Genomic DNA, 12,335 nt, shown 5'->3' on the forward strand with positions numbered 1-12,335 from the left:
TTGCGCATGAGCATTCCAACATAGGAATTCTGGGGAGACCCAGGCCTCCAGACCATAGCAAAGGATATATGGAAATCCTCTGCAGGATTTCTGCAGCTTTTCTGAAAATCCACAATTTGTTCAGAACACAGCCTAAAAACACAATGTATTTGTGTATATGTGAACTGGGCGGGGGAGGGGCCATGGCATAAACTTTGGGGAGGCTTGGTGAAAAAAGTTTGAGAGCCACACTGTCTGGGGTGTGGAGGGCACATGCACCAGGCAGTGAGGGGGGCCTCCTGCAGCTGAGGTCCTGGGAGGCCTCGTGCGCGTCGTCGGGGAGGGTGAGAAGCTGCAGGTCCTGGTCAAAGGCGGGGACTGGGGTTATCACAGTGCATGCAGAAGGGTAGATGCGGGCCTCAGTTCTGTTTGACGAATGCCGTGGATTCCAGAAGGAGAGGCATCCTGACCCCAGGAAGTCTGAGGGGTGGGTAGGCAATGTGGACATTAAAGCTGTCGCAGCGATATCCTGTTACCACCTACCACAGCCACGTGCCACAGACAGATCCCCTGCTACCCAGGGGAGGGTAGCATTTGATAGTCTAGGATTGTGTTATTTCTTGGATTTTTGTTGTTCGGGGTGGGGGGAGGATCTAATTTCATAATCTAAGTTTCGTAATCAAAGTTATGATCGAAGACCTATTTTATAATTGAACCCTCTCTGAAATCCTAAAATCCCTAGGCAGATAACTGTCCCTCCTTCATGAGGCATCTTTCAAGCAACCTGGAGGAATGAGAAAGGTTCTGGTAATTCAGTAGCTTCTAACTTTCTTCTCAAATTTTTTGAGTTAGAGCCATGGTTGCCCACTGAGGGTGATTTTGCACCCCCGCCCCCCACATTTGGCATTGTCTGGAGCTGTTTTCAGTGGTCACTACTGGATGTGTGTGTGTGTGTGTGTGTGTGTGTGTGTGTGTGTGTGTGGCATTTGGGGGAGGCCCAGGATGGTGCTAAATATCCTATGGTGCACAAAACAGCCCTTCTACCCACAACAGAAAATTATCCAGCCCAGAATGTCAATAGTGCCAAAGTTGAGAAACCCTGAATTAGACGAGATGAAAATCTGAGGTCTGTTTATGGTTAGGAACGTTGCCTGGCTGCTTCTCACAAAAGAAGGGTATTAAACTTCATTTCTTGGCTTCATTTCAAGTGGATAATTATAACCTGCCTACCTAAAATTTACACTTTAATTTTCAATGGGTATCTTTCTTCAGTTCGTGCTTAAACAGGCTTGGGGTGGCTGTATTCTCGACAACAGGGCAATATTCTGTGCCTGAATCAGTTACAGGTCAGTAGTGGGCGAAACAATTGGTCTTGAAGTGATTCGAAATCTTCGGGCGATAAGCACTAAAACGAGAAACCTAGGGCATTATCGTCATCATTAATTATTAGTACTATTACAGCGCTCATTCAGCCACTCTCGGGATTCCCATGGGATTGCCATTAGTACTAGGGTCAAAAGCAGATTCATGACCTTCAGTCTCACCAGACACCGCCCGGAATTATTACGTTAGCCGGTTAAAAGCCGAGCTCTCCTTCTGCAGGGCCTTGCCGCCTGCTCGCAGCGCTTGGAGAGGCTCTACATTGGCAACATTGAGCTTCAAAGCAAATCTTCAAACTTCTATTTGTACTCGCTGTTCCCATATTTAGACCGGAGCAGCACATACTTGTCTATTGCTTCAAGGCAAGAGCAAATTCTGAAGGCATTAAGTAGAGACTCGCTTGAAGCAAACAAGAGAGCCCAGAACAAGCTAAGGGCAAGACTTTCCCTCTCTCTCTCCTTATGTTCTAAAGCTTTATAATAATAATTCAGGGTAGCAAAACTTAAAATCACAAGCCAGGCTGCCAACTAATTCACAAACCAAACGATTGCCTTTTTATGAGCTGCACTGATCAGTTTGTGAAATCTGATTTGGCTTTTTTTTTTTTTTAAATAGTATTTTAATGTTAAACAAGCCTGGGCAGCTACGTGGTAAACAGGTTGGGTGTTCTTTCTTTCATTTGTAAAGTTTTTTTTTTGTCTTTTTTTTTTAAGTTTTGTTTATTTTCCCTAGGATTTCTGTCTTTAAAAGATTTTATCAAGCTCATTTGAGTTAGCTGGAGCTTTGGCAAAGTATGACTTTGGGGATGATAAATAGCGATATATGGTGCTTCTCTGCTTGACATGTCTTTATTTAAGTAGGTTTGGAATGGAGACTATCCTGACACGATTCTTCCATAAAAATCCATATTATTTCATAGTACAAGTGCTGCCTTTGATAAGATGCCACTGACTTTAATTTGATTTTTTATGAGCTGCCTGCTCCACAGTCTCTGGCCTAGGTCCTCAAAGACAGGCATTTCGAAGGTGTTGGCTGAGGGGAGAAGCAGAAATTTTATTCATGGGGCAGAGTCTGTCTTTGCAAAGCAGCTAACTGGTGTATCCCCGACCGAGCCTGAGATCTGGGCTCCTGGTCGGAACAATCAAAACCATAATAAGAGGGCGCCTGGGTGGCTCAGTTGGTTAAGCGACTGCCTTCGGCTCAGGTCATGATCCTGGAGTCCCGGGATCCAGTCCCACATCAGGCTTCCTGCTCAGCAGGGGGTCTGCTTCTCCCTCTGCCCTCTTCCCTCTTGTGCTCTCTGTCTCTCATTCTCTCTCTCTCAAATAAATAAATAAAATCTTTAAAAAAAAAAAAAAAAACCATAATAAGAGTTCATGTTCCCTGGTTATTTAGTATGTGCCAACCTGAGTCCCAGGTTTCTCTGTGGAATGATTCATTTCAGGCTTGTCACAACTCCTTGACCACGGTGTTACTTGGTGCTTCTATATCACAGCTGAGGATCCTGAGGCTCCGAGAGGTCAGGTACTTTACCCAAGGTCATGGAGCAGAAAGACACGCTAGAATTTGCAACAAGCCATCGAGGGGCCTTGCTCTTGACTTTTCCCAACAAACATGATCTTAAAAACCTGAATAAGATTAGCATGTGATAATTATATGGTTTGTTTTTGAAATGTTCCAGGCTATTTTCACCTTCATTCCCTCTTTTGCTAAAGAGGCATGATGGTACCTGGAATCCTGGAAGGTGTCTTTTCATAAAGATTAGATTTGAAAACGGCTAGACGAGAGGGCACACACACTCCCTTTTCTAATACAACCTCAATGGGAGGCCTACTTGAGCAAATTGGGTGCCCCAAGAGATCACTTCAGTTTATTTTCCTTCTCCCAAAGATGAATTTATGTGGTGGGGTGTTTGAGATTGCCTTTCAGTAATGCCTTTCTTTTTCTACACTGTTCTTGAACATGATGCAATTGATACCCCTTTGAAGTTTAATTATACCTCTGGCATTGCATTGCATGAAGCATTTACCCATGTCTGTGTTTTTGGAAGCTAAGTGAATAGCAGGAACGACATATTTATCTTGGATTTGAGACTTGAGAAGCAAGTTCCTCCCTTGAACGTGGCTTAAGATAGATCACCTCCCCATCTGGGATTCCAACCTCAGGTACATAAGGGAGCCAACAGTAAATTTGAAGAGTGAAGAGAGTAGGAAGACATTTTTCCCATTAATGTAGCTGAAAGCTGATGAGGGCAAGTACTGCCATCTAAGGTTTCTGCAGGGTTTTAGTACTAGTCTCACCACCCCACCCCGCCACCTCCCCATTCACTCCCCCACACTTATCCTAAAGATAAGAATGGTTGGCAAATCACCACTTTCAACAATGTCTATTCTGGCTTAAATATGGCTCCTGTGCCTCAAGTTGAATATGGAACAAGTTGATAACATACAGACAATTCTATGCTTATGAGACATGTGGCAGCCTGTTGGCATTACCGAGGAGGCCCTTCGAAATTAGTCCCCAACCTGCCTGGCTGACTGGGTTGGTAGAGCATTTGACTCTTGAGCTCCAGGGTTGTGAGTTCAAGCCCCACGTTGGGCAGAGAGCTCACTTAAAAATAAATAAATAAATAAATAAATAAATAAATAAATAAAAATAGAATTAGTTCTCAACCTTCTTTTCTAGATCTAGCACCTGCCATTCTCTACCCCGCAGCTATACTAGATGGCCTGTACCTTTTTATGCCAGGTGGGGTGAAAGGCGAGTTGAGGCCACATTTCAGAATTCCAAGGATTGGTTTTCTATTTCCTCTAGGCTGCACCTTTGAGACTTAGAAACAAGACTAGGATGGGTGATGTGGTTCCAAGATGACCGTCTTGGGCAGCCCAAACCCACAGAGACAGAGGGAATTCAATATCTTAATTTCATGCCTCCACACATTAATTTAATTCATGTGGATCCCTCATCCTGCGATGCCTTCCTTCACCTTGTCTCTAGAATTATACTTTTCCTTCAGTATCTAATCATTTTCCAGTGACCCAACCCTCTGATTGAGATGCCCCCTCCATGCTGCCATAACAGCCCAGGCTTCCCTGCGTTGTAACACACACCACAGGGAGGACTCTCACATATTGCTTTGTCTACCTTTCCCACTGAACTATTAATTCATTCTGGCTGATAGTACAAGATCAATATAGTTGTTGAATAAATGAATGAATCTTTCTTTCTGACAGAGCTTATTTGGGAAACAATTCAAGTCAGAAGATTAATTAGTGAATATAGAAGGCCTGGGATGAGCTGAGCCAGAAATGCCCCAAATCCATTCTGCAGCCAGCTACCCTGTCCCATAGCATCACCACTCTGCCAGGTGGCTCCAGATTCTTCTAGCTTTCCATTTTTCGATGCTGTGAGCACCTCTGTCAGCTCTGGTCCTGTCAAAAGGAGCCCCAAGCAGGTACTTACATCTTTGGTTTTAAACTTGGCCAGAACTTCAGTAAAGAAAAAAACCCAAGAAGGCTCTCGTCTCCTACGTTGAAGAAGTGATGTTACTTCTCATGTTGGGATCATGAGTTGAGCTGGACCAGCTTTGTGGGATGTTCCATCTGCAGGTTCTCCCACATCTACCTCTGGGCCCCAACAGTGCTGTCCGCCTGCTTTCCGAAGGGGTGTGGGAATGCTCTCATGCTAGTGGCTACATGGGACACGAAGCTATGACGAAGAGAATTTTCCCCTGAGAGGCAGCTCTGCATGAAGGTGAAGGAGATGGCCTCCATCAGCCCACTGCCAAATCCAAAGCCTGAGGGGCTTATGGAAGTAGGAGTCTATTAACCTCTGCTAACATATTAGCACTAATCTGTTGTTCAAGGAAGGAAGGCTCCCATAGGAGCCCTTTGACCATTTTGACCATGTAGAAGGCTCCTGAATGATCTATAGGTGCAGGGAAAATAGAAACTTCTGGGCAGCATGAGAATCTGAGCTTGGACCATGGTTATTCTCTTGGTCTTGTTGGAGACCTCGGCCAGGCTCTCCCTCTGTCATTTTGTCCTGCAGTTTTGCATGGAAATCACTCTGTACCTACTGAGACCTAATCAAGTATAAATGCCTTAAAATGCCATCAAAAGCCTTAGAGGCAGTGGTCAGGTATTATCAGTGACCAACAGTGAATCTGAATGACAAGATCTTTTTTATGGCCAAGTAACATTCCATTGTGTAGATATACCATTCATCTCTCGAAATCTTGTCACTCATGACAACATGGATGGAACTAGAGGGCATTATACTAAGTGAAATAAGTCAGACAGAAAAAAAAAATAAGTCAGACAGAGAAAGACAAATATTTTGTGATTTCACTTATATTTGGAATCTAAGAAACAAAACAAATGATCAAATACACGAAAAACAACAACAACAACAAACAGAAACAGATTCATAAATGTAGAGAGTAAACTGGCAGTTGCCAGAGGGGAAGGGTGGGTGGGTGTGGAATAGGCCACATAGATGAAGGGGATTAAGAGGTACAAAATTCCAATTACAAAGTAAATAAGTCATGGGTATGGAAGGTACAGCATACAGAATATAGTCAATAATATTGTAATAACTTTGTATGGAGATAGATGGTAACTATACTTATCATGGTGAGCATTTCACGATGTATATAATTGTCGAATCATATTTGTACATCTGAAACTAGTATCATATGTCAATTATATTTCAATTACAAAATTTTAGAAATAGTGAATCAGAGCTCCCTTGAGTCTCCCATGCTCAGCACAAGGGCAGCCCTTCCCATCCGCTCATGTCCCTGAGCTTCTGGGAGGACTGGGCCATCTCTTTTATTTGTTTATTCCCCATGGCACTCACCTCAATCAATATTTTACAGTAAGGTGCTCGAAGTGTTTTCGTGAATTGAATTGAAGGCAACAACAAGGATCTGTATTTGGTTGAACTCCATTTGTAGATCCCAAAAGGTATGGCAACTTGGGCAGATTTCATAGTTTAGCTGGAGTGGTCTGTCAATGGGGAGCCCATGAGACTGGCTACACGCAGCCTGGAATTTTCCAGATGGCCTTGGATTGAAATAATCTATCTTGCTGTACAAATCTTATACTGGAAGTTCTTAATTTGGGACTTGAAAAATGTGATTGCTGTGTCTGTTGGACATCCAGAATAACAATAATAACAATAATAATGCCACCCAATAAAGTGAACATTTGTTAAGTGCCAAGCATGGAGCTAAGTAAGCACTCTTCCATGTAGCATGATTACCAAGGGACCAGGTCTGTGAGAGCTTAGGCAGTATCTTGATTTATGGCCTTGTCATCCATACCTTTTTCCTAAAGAGTTTTCAGCGTACTTGAGGTTCTTCATCACGGGCTCAGGATGGGTCTGACCTGATGAAGGAGGATGCAGGGGCCAAGTCTGCTGAGAGCTGCAACAGAAGTTCCCTATATGGACCTGTTTTTGTGTTTATGGATCACCCGTGGCGACTGTCAGCAGTTTTAATATAGACAACAATTTGAGGCCATCCTAACCACCAGCTTTACTTCTTCCAAGGAGGCCTGGGGCCTTTTCCCAGTGATGATTATCCTTCTTTTCTAGAAATTCAATGGACCTTGTTTCAAACTTAGAATTATGAAGTACAAGCTTTATGTAAGAATAGAATATTCTTCTTTGTTTTTGTTTTTTATTTTAAGAATAGAATATTCTTTGTGGTTTCCAGGAACATGCACTATTCTATTGTATGTTAAATCATAAAGCTAGGGCAGAGAACATTTAAAACTTGGTGTTTATAATCTCTCCTCGCATGTTCTCCTCCCACTTTTCTTCCCTCATATCCCTCAAAGCCCAACTATTTTGCTAACACTCCATCAGGTATCTCCTATGACCTGCAAAATCTATTAATAGGTGAGAAAAAAATTAACTAGTGCAGGCAAAAAAGTTGATCCCAAATCTTGAACATTTTCCATCGGAGGCAATGAAAATGGATTGGGCAACAAAGTTGAATCCTTTATCTTTCTTCTTCCATGCCACTAATTCTCTTTCTAGCAAATCAGATCAATGGGCTGAAGGGACTGGGGGAGGATGAGGATGGTCTGATGGAGGCGGAGCCCTCACCTCTCCAAGCTATGGGCATCACAGAACCAAGGGTAAAGGACAGGAGAGATGGCAGGACGATCAACATAATTTCATCTCCTTGGACATCAGAAGGGATAGGATCGGTGGGTAATTCCTAGAGGTCCTGCTGATCCACAGGGCACAATACACAGGGCAAAGGTTTTTGAGATTACCTGAAGCTCTAAAAATGTGCAGGTGATACTGGACCCTTTAAATTTTCTTATTTTGGTAAAATATACACCCCATCAAATTTAACATTAGAACATTTGAAAGCATACACTTCCGTTGCATTAACTCCATTTCTGTGTTGTGAATCACCACCATCCATCTCCAGAATTTTTTCCTCTTCCCAAACTGAAACTCTGTCCCCCTTAAATAGTAACTCACCATTCTCCCCTCTACCCAGCCGCTGACAACCACCATTCTATTTTCTGCCTCTATGAATTTGGTACCTCTAGGTACCTCATGTAACTGGAATTATACAGTATTTGTCATTTTGGGATGGGCTTATTTCACTTAGCATCATGTCCTCAAGTTTCACCCGTGTTGTAGTACGAGTCAGAACTTCCTTCCTTTTTAAAGCCGAATAATATTCCAGTGTATGTGTACAGCACATTTTGTTTATCCATTCATCCATGGACACTTGGGTTGTTTCCACCTTTTGGCAATTATGAATAATGCCGCTATGAACATGGGTGTACAGCTATCTGTTTGAGTCCCTGCTTTCAATTCTTGTGGCTATAGACCCAGAAGTGGAATTGCTGGATCACATGGCAATTCTATGTTTAATTTTTTGAGGAACCGCCATATTGTTCTCTGTAGAGGCTGCACCATTCTGATGATCACGGTAGTGCAGATCCTCATAGGAGGCGAACCTGGAGAAGACATGAACTTTATCTTTGATCCACGTGTCCCGTATCTTTGACTTTTTAGTGCTGGGGGGTGTTAGTATGCTTCTGCTTAGGTTCCCCACCTGCAGAAGGAAGATGGCAATTACTCTTCCTCTCAGGAAAACGAGGGACTATGGGAAGTATTACTGAGATTGGCTAGGAGAAGAAATTTGGTTCAAAATACCTTGAGTTCTAGGGCCAGAGCCTGTGCCCGTGCCCTTCCTTTCTCCAGCTTGAGCTGGCCCTCCTTCCACTTGCACAGGTCAGGGGTGGTGGTGGTTGGGCTGGAGAGGGTCTAATATCCTACTTATCACACGTGGATTATCAAGGACCTTCTGTGAGGCCCTGGTATAAAGGACCATCCTCAGCGACCAGACCATTGTGCCTGCGTTTCTGACTCTTGTTTCAACTTGCCGTGTTCCCTTTCCCTTGGTGTGGGATGGAGTTCCATAGAGAGACTGTCCACTGAAGGATTGGTTCATCGAAATCCAATCAAGATTTCAGGAAGAACGTGATGGCTCCATTCTTTCCCTCTGTCTCTCCCTTCCCGTCCCCTGGTAAGGTCTTATTCAGGATGTCAAAAGCTTGGCCATTTCTAGAACACACTTTCACTCTCTGATCCACAGCAGGGCTTGTTGAAAGAGGGAAGGCCCCATACTGGGCTGTCATCGAGGAACAGAATTGGTGTCCTGTCCTTGGGAAGGCTGCCCAAGGCTGGATCTCACCCCTCTGGCACTGTGGACAGGCTGGCCTTTCGGGGAGCTCCTGCCCGAGCTGCTGTGGTGTCCTCGGAAGGGGGGGGGGGGTTGCTGTGGAGAAACAGGGAAGCAGAAGGTACTGATGCTCCAGCCGGAACTCTGGCAGTGAGTCGGTCACAGCTCAAGGAGGGATCACTCCCGAGCAGCTCTGCTGTGTTTTTGGCCATGCTGCTGGCAGCAGGGAACCGTCTACACAAAGCCTCTTGTCCGTGTAGGATCAGAAACGGGGAGCAAGGACTCCTCGAGGCTCACTGGAAGGTGTCTCAGGACACCTTCTCGCAAAGATTTTCCTCTGTTTCCAAAGCATCAGCTGGTAAAATTAATTAATCTTCAGTGGCCCTGTCCTCCGAGTGATGGCTGTAAGGCAGAAGGGAGTTCCACAGGCTGCGCCCCCCAGCCCCGCCTCCTGGCCAGGCCAGGCCTCCTGGGCTCGGCCCCTTGGAGATGACTCTCCCTCACTGGAGTGAGGCCCCGCGGCAGCCCGGGATCCAGCTGCCTTGTTCACGGCAGCTTCCTCGGCACCTGGAACAGTGCCAGGCCCGGGAGGCACTCAGTATTCGGAGAATGAATGAATCCACAGCTGAAATCTGGCCTGGGCTGGAGAATGGGCCGGCCTCCTGTTCTAGAGACAGACACTGCTGGAGAAGGAGCTGCCACGGAGAAGCGCTTTGCAGTTCCATTCGGAGAAGGCCTTGGACTGGAGATAACCAGTGTTATTATTCCCCCCGGTCCTTCTGTACCTGAGTCATCACTACCCTCAGACACAGGAGGAAGCAAAATATCGCAGGCCTTCTATGGCCTTCGGGGGGGTGGGGGGGGGGGGAGTATTACAATGTGCTAGGTAAGGCTGTCACCTTCTGGGTATGGGAAGGGGGGGGTCCCCTTTGAGGCAAATTTGCGTATATTTGCATAGCTGTGCCCACCTACACCCTAACCTGCAAAGGGACACCCAGCTCTTCCCACCTATAAACAGACTAATCCTCCTGCTTTCTCCTTTGCAGGATGTGCTGAATCAAAATTTAACTGCCAATGTTCTAGAAATCTTGGGGGGGGGGAACACAAAATGAACATGCCATTTACATTTTAAATTTTAAAAATGTCACTTTTAGTTTACATTTTTTTATAAGTAGGAGTATATTTTGAAGACTTTCCAGGAGATCAGACGAGAGACAGGGAAATAGTCAAAGGTCAAATCGATCCTGAATCTTCAGTTGGAAAGAGGATTGGATCTCTTGTTTTTTCCTGTATTTGTGTGCGTGCAGTAGGGCTCCTAACCTGATCCTAATAAGAAGGCTCGGAGAAATTGGGTCTCTTCATTTTTCAAGATCATCACACATTTTCCGAGGGGAAAATGGACTCTCACTTTGGAAAACATAAAACCATGTTTGCTTTATGTCCCTTAGAAAACAGCTCCTCGCGTCGGGCGGAGGCAGGCAGGCAGGCAGGCCGGCTGGGCGCTGGAAGCCGGAGCCCAGGGCTGCAGCGCGTTGTGTAACCCGCCTGAGAATCACGTTGCACTGACGAGATCCGCAGGCTTTTAGTGCAATAATAAGCTTGATCTTTTTTATTCAAATACAAGGAACAACCACAGCCGGCTCCAAGTCACGTGGCCCGGTCACATGGTGCCGAGACCCAGAGACCGGCTGGCAATCATTAACCAATGCTTACTCCCAGGGAGAAAATGCAGGTTTTAAAGACCCGAGCTCTGTTTTTGTAAAAGCAGCAGCCCTAGAAGAGAAGGTATACATGGTGGGTGGGGTGTCTGGAGCGTGCTAAGGGCTTTCCAAGGAAAGGGAAAGAGCCACCAAGTCCTCCCCGGTGTTGTGCGGCTCCCACTGGACAAACTTGCTCGGGGTCAGCCCCTGTCCCCAGCCCGGAGGAGCCGCGGGGCTGAGCATCCCGGGCGGCGCGCGGAGGGAGGGGCGGGCAGATTGGGCGCGGGGCCCGGGCATTTGCGTAATGGAGGACACGGTTCTGAAATGAGCAGAAGGTTCCATTTGCTCCCCTTTGTGAACTTCGTGCCTTCTAGGGGTCGGCGGAGTTCGGGTAGGGGGTGTGGGGTGGGCAAGGGCAGGGGGAGCTTGTGGGCGCTTCTGGCGTTTTCATTAAAATGAAAACCAGCCTCCAGAATGTGGTTCCTTTAAGTCTTCCTGTGGTAAGAACAGAAACTGCAAGGGCTCTGCCTACCTGAATGTTGCCTTGTTCAGTCGTTTGAATTTAGAAAGAAGTTCTTTCACTTTCTCCAACTTGTATTGCGTTCCTTTGTGCTTTCAAAAACTAATTAGCCGGCGGAGTTTGTTTGATTTGGGTGTAGAAGCGACCACAGTGAGCGTGAATAGAGTTTAGAATCTCTTGCTGGAGGGTAGGGATAGATAAAGTACAGATAAAAGACTGGCAGAAACTGGCTTTTTTTTTTTTTTTTTTTTTAAGCTAGGTGTGTTTTATTTCACATGATAAAAAAAAGTACTTTCCCCAAAACACCGTGCAATATGGACTCAGCCTGGCGAGAAAATCCACCAATATAGTGTGGAGACTTATATACTTACTTCATTTGAATCTTTTCAGAAAGAACAGATATGTAAGGAATTTCCAGTTTTCCAGGTTCACTGTCTGACTGAAATATAATTTCAGGAAATTTAGTTTGTTAGGGAGTTCAGTTGTCTCTGTTCTCACCTTTTCCCCCACTCTACCCTCTTGAAAAAGATAAAAGTACGTGACTTTAAGGGATGGGCCCAGGTTTTGTAGGGCCTGAAGCTTAACAATCCAAGAGGCCCTTTTGAAGAGGATATAAAATTACATATACAAAATTAGGTATTAAAGTATCCCCAAATTCAGAAAAATATGTATTATTCGCTTACCACATCTCTAATATCCTTTTTGTCCTGTATTTTGGGGGGCGTGTTTCTTAGTCGGTCTCAAATTTCATCCTGACCAGTTATCAATTTTAAATGTGCCTATAGTTGTACAAGCTTGATGGTTGGAAACATTTTTCCAGGCCAGCTTCTGATGAGTCTGTTCTGGCTCTGTCTGTCCCACATCTTGATTTTCCTCCGCCGGCCCACACTACCTCCCGTGCCAGACACTGCAGGACACCCTCATACTGCGATATGACCTCTGGATCCGAGCCTTTGCATCTCCACGCCGGGTGGGTCAGCCCAGTGGGCCGTAGGAATATTGCTGGAAACCTTCCCTACTTGAGAACAGCCGGCAGTAA

At 45.3% G+C, this 12,335-nt stretch overlaps 1 long non-coding RNA gene across 1 annotated transcript; it reads right to left on the reverse strand.

The window, feature by feature from the left end:
- Nucleotides 1-5,834: 5,834 nt before the first annotated feature.
- On the reverse strand, nt 5,835-12,123 carry LOC118540502 (uncharacterized). Its single transcript, XR_004919680.2, has 5 exons — nt 11,980-12,123; nt 11,668-11,735; nt 11,309-11,476; nt 8,548-10,849; nt 5,835-8,446 (listed from the first exon to the last, which is right to left on the reverse strand). It is a non-coding gene; the product is annotated as an uncharacterized LOC118540502 (long non-coding RNA).
- Nucleotides 12,124-12,335: the final 212 nt, after the last annotated feature.

The sequence above is a fragment of the Halichoerus grypus genome, chromosome 4 (assembly GCF_964656455.1).
Source record: "Halichoerus grypus chromosome 4, mHalGry1.hap1.1, whole genome shotgun sequence".
Taxonomy (NCBI): Eukaryota; Metazoa; Chordata; class Mammalia; order Carnivora; family Phocidae; genus Halichoerus; species Halichoerus grypus.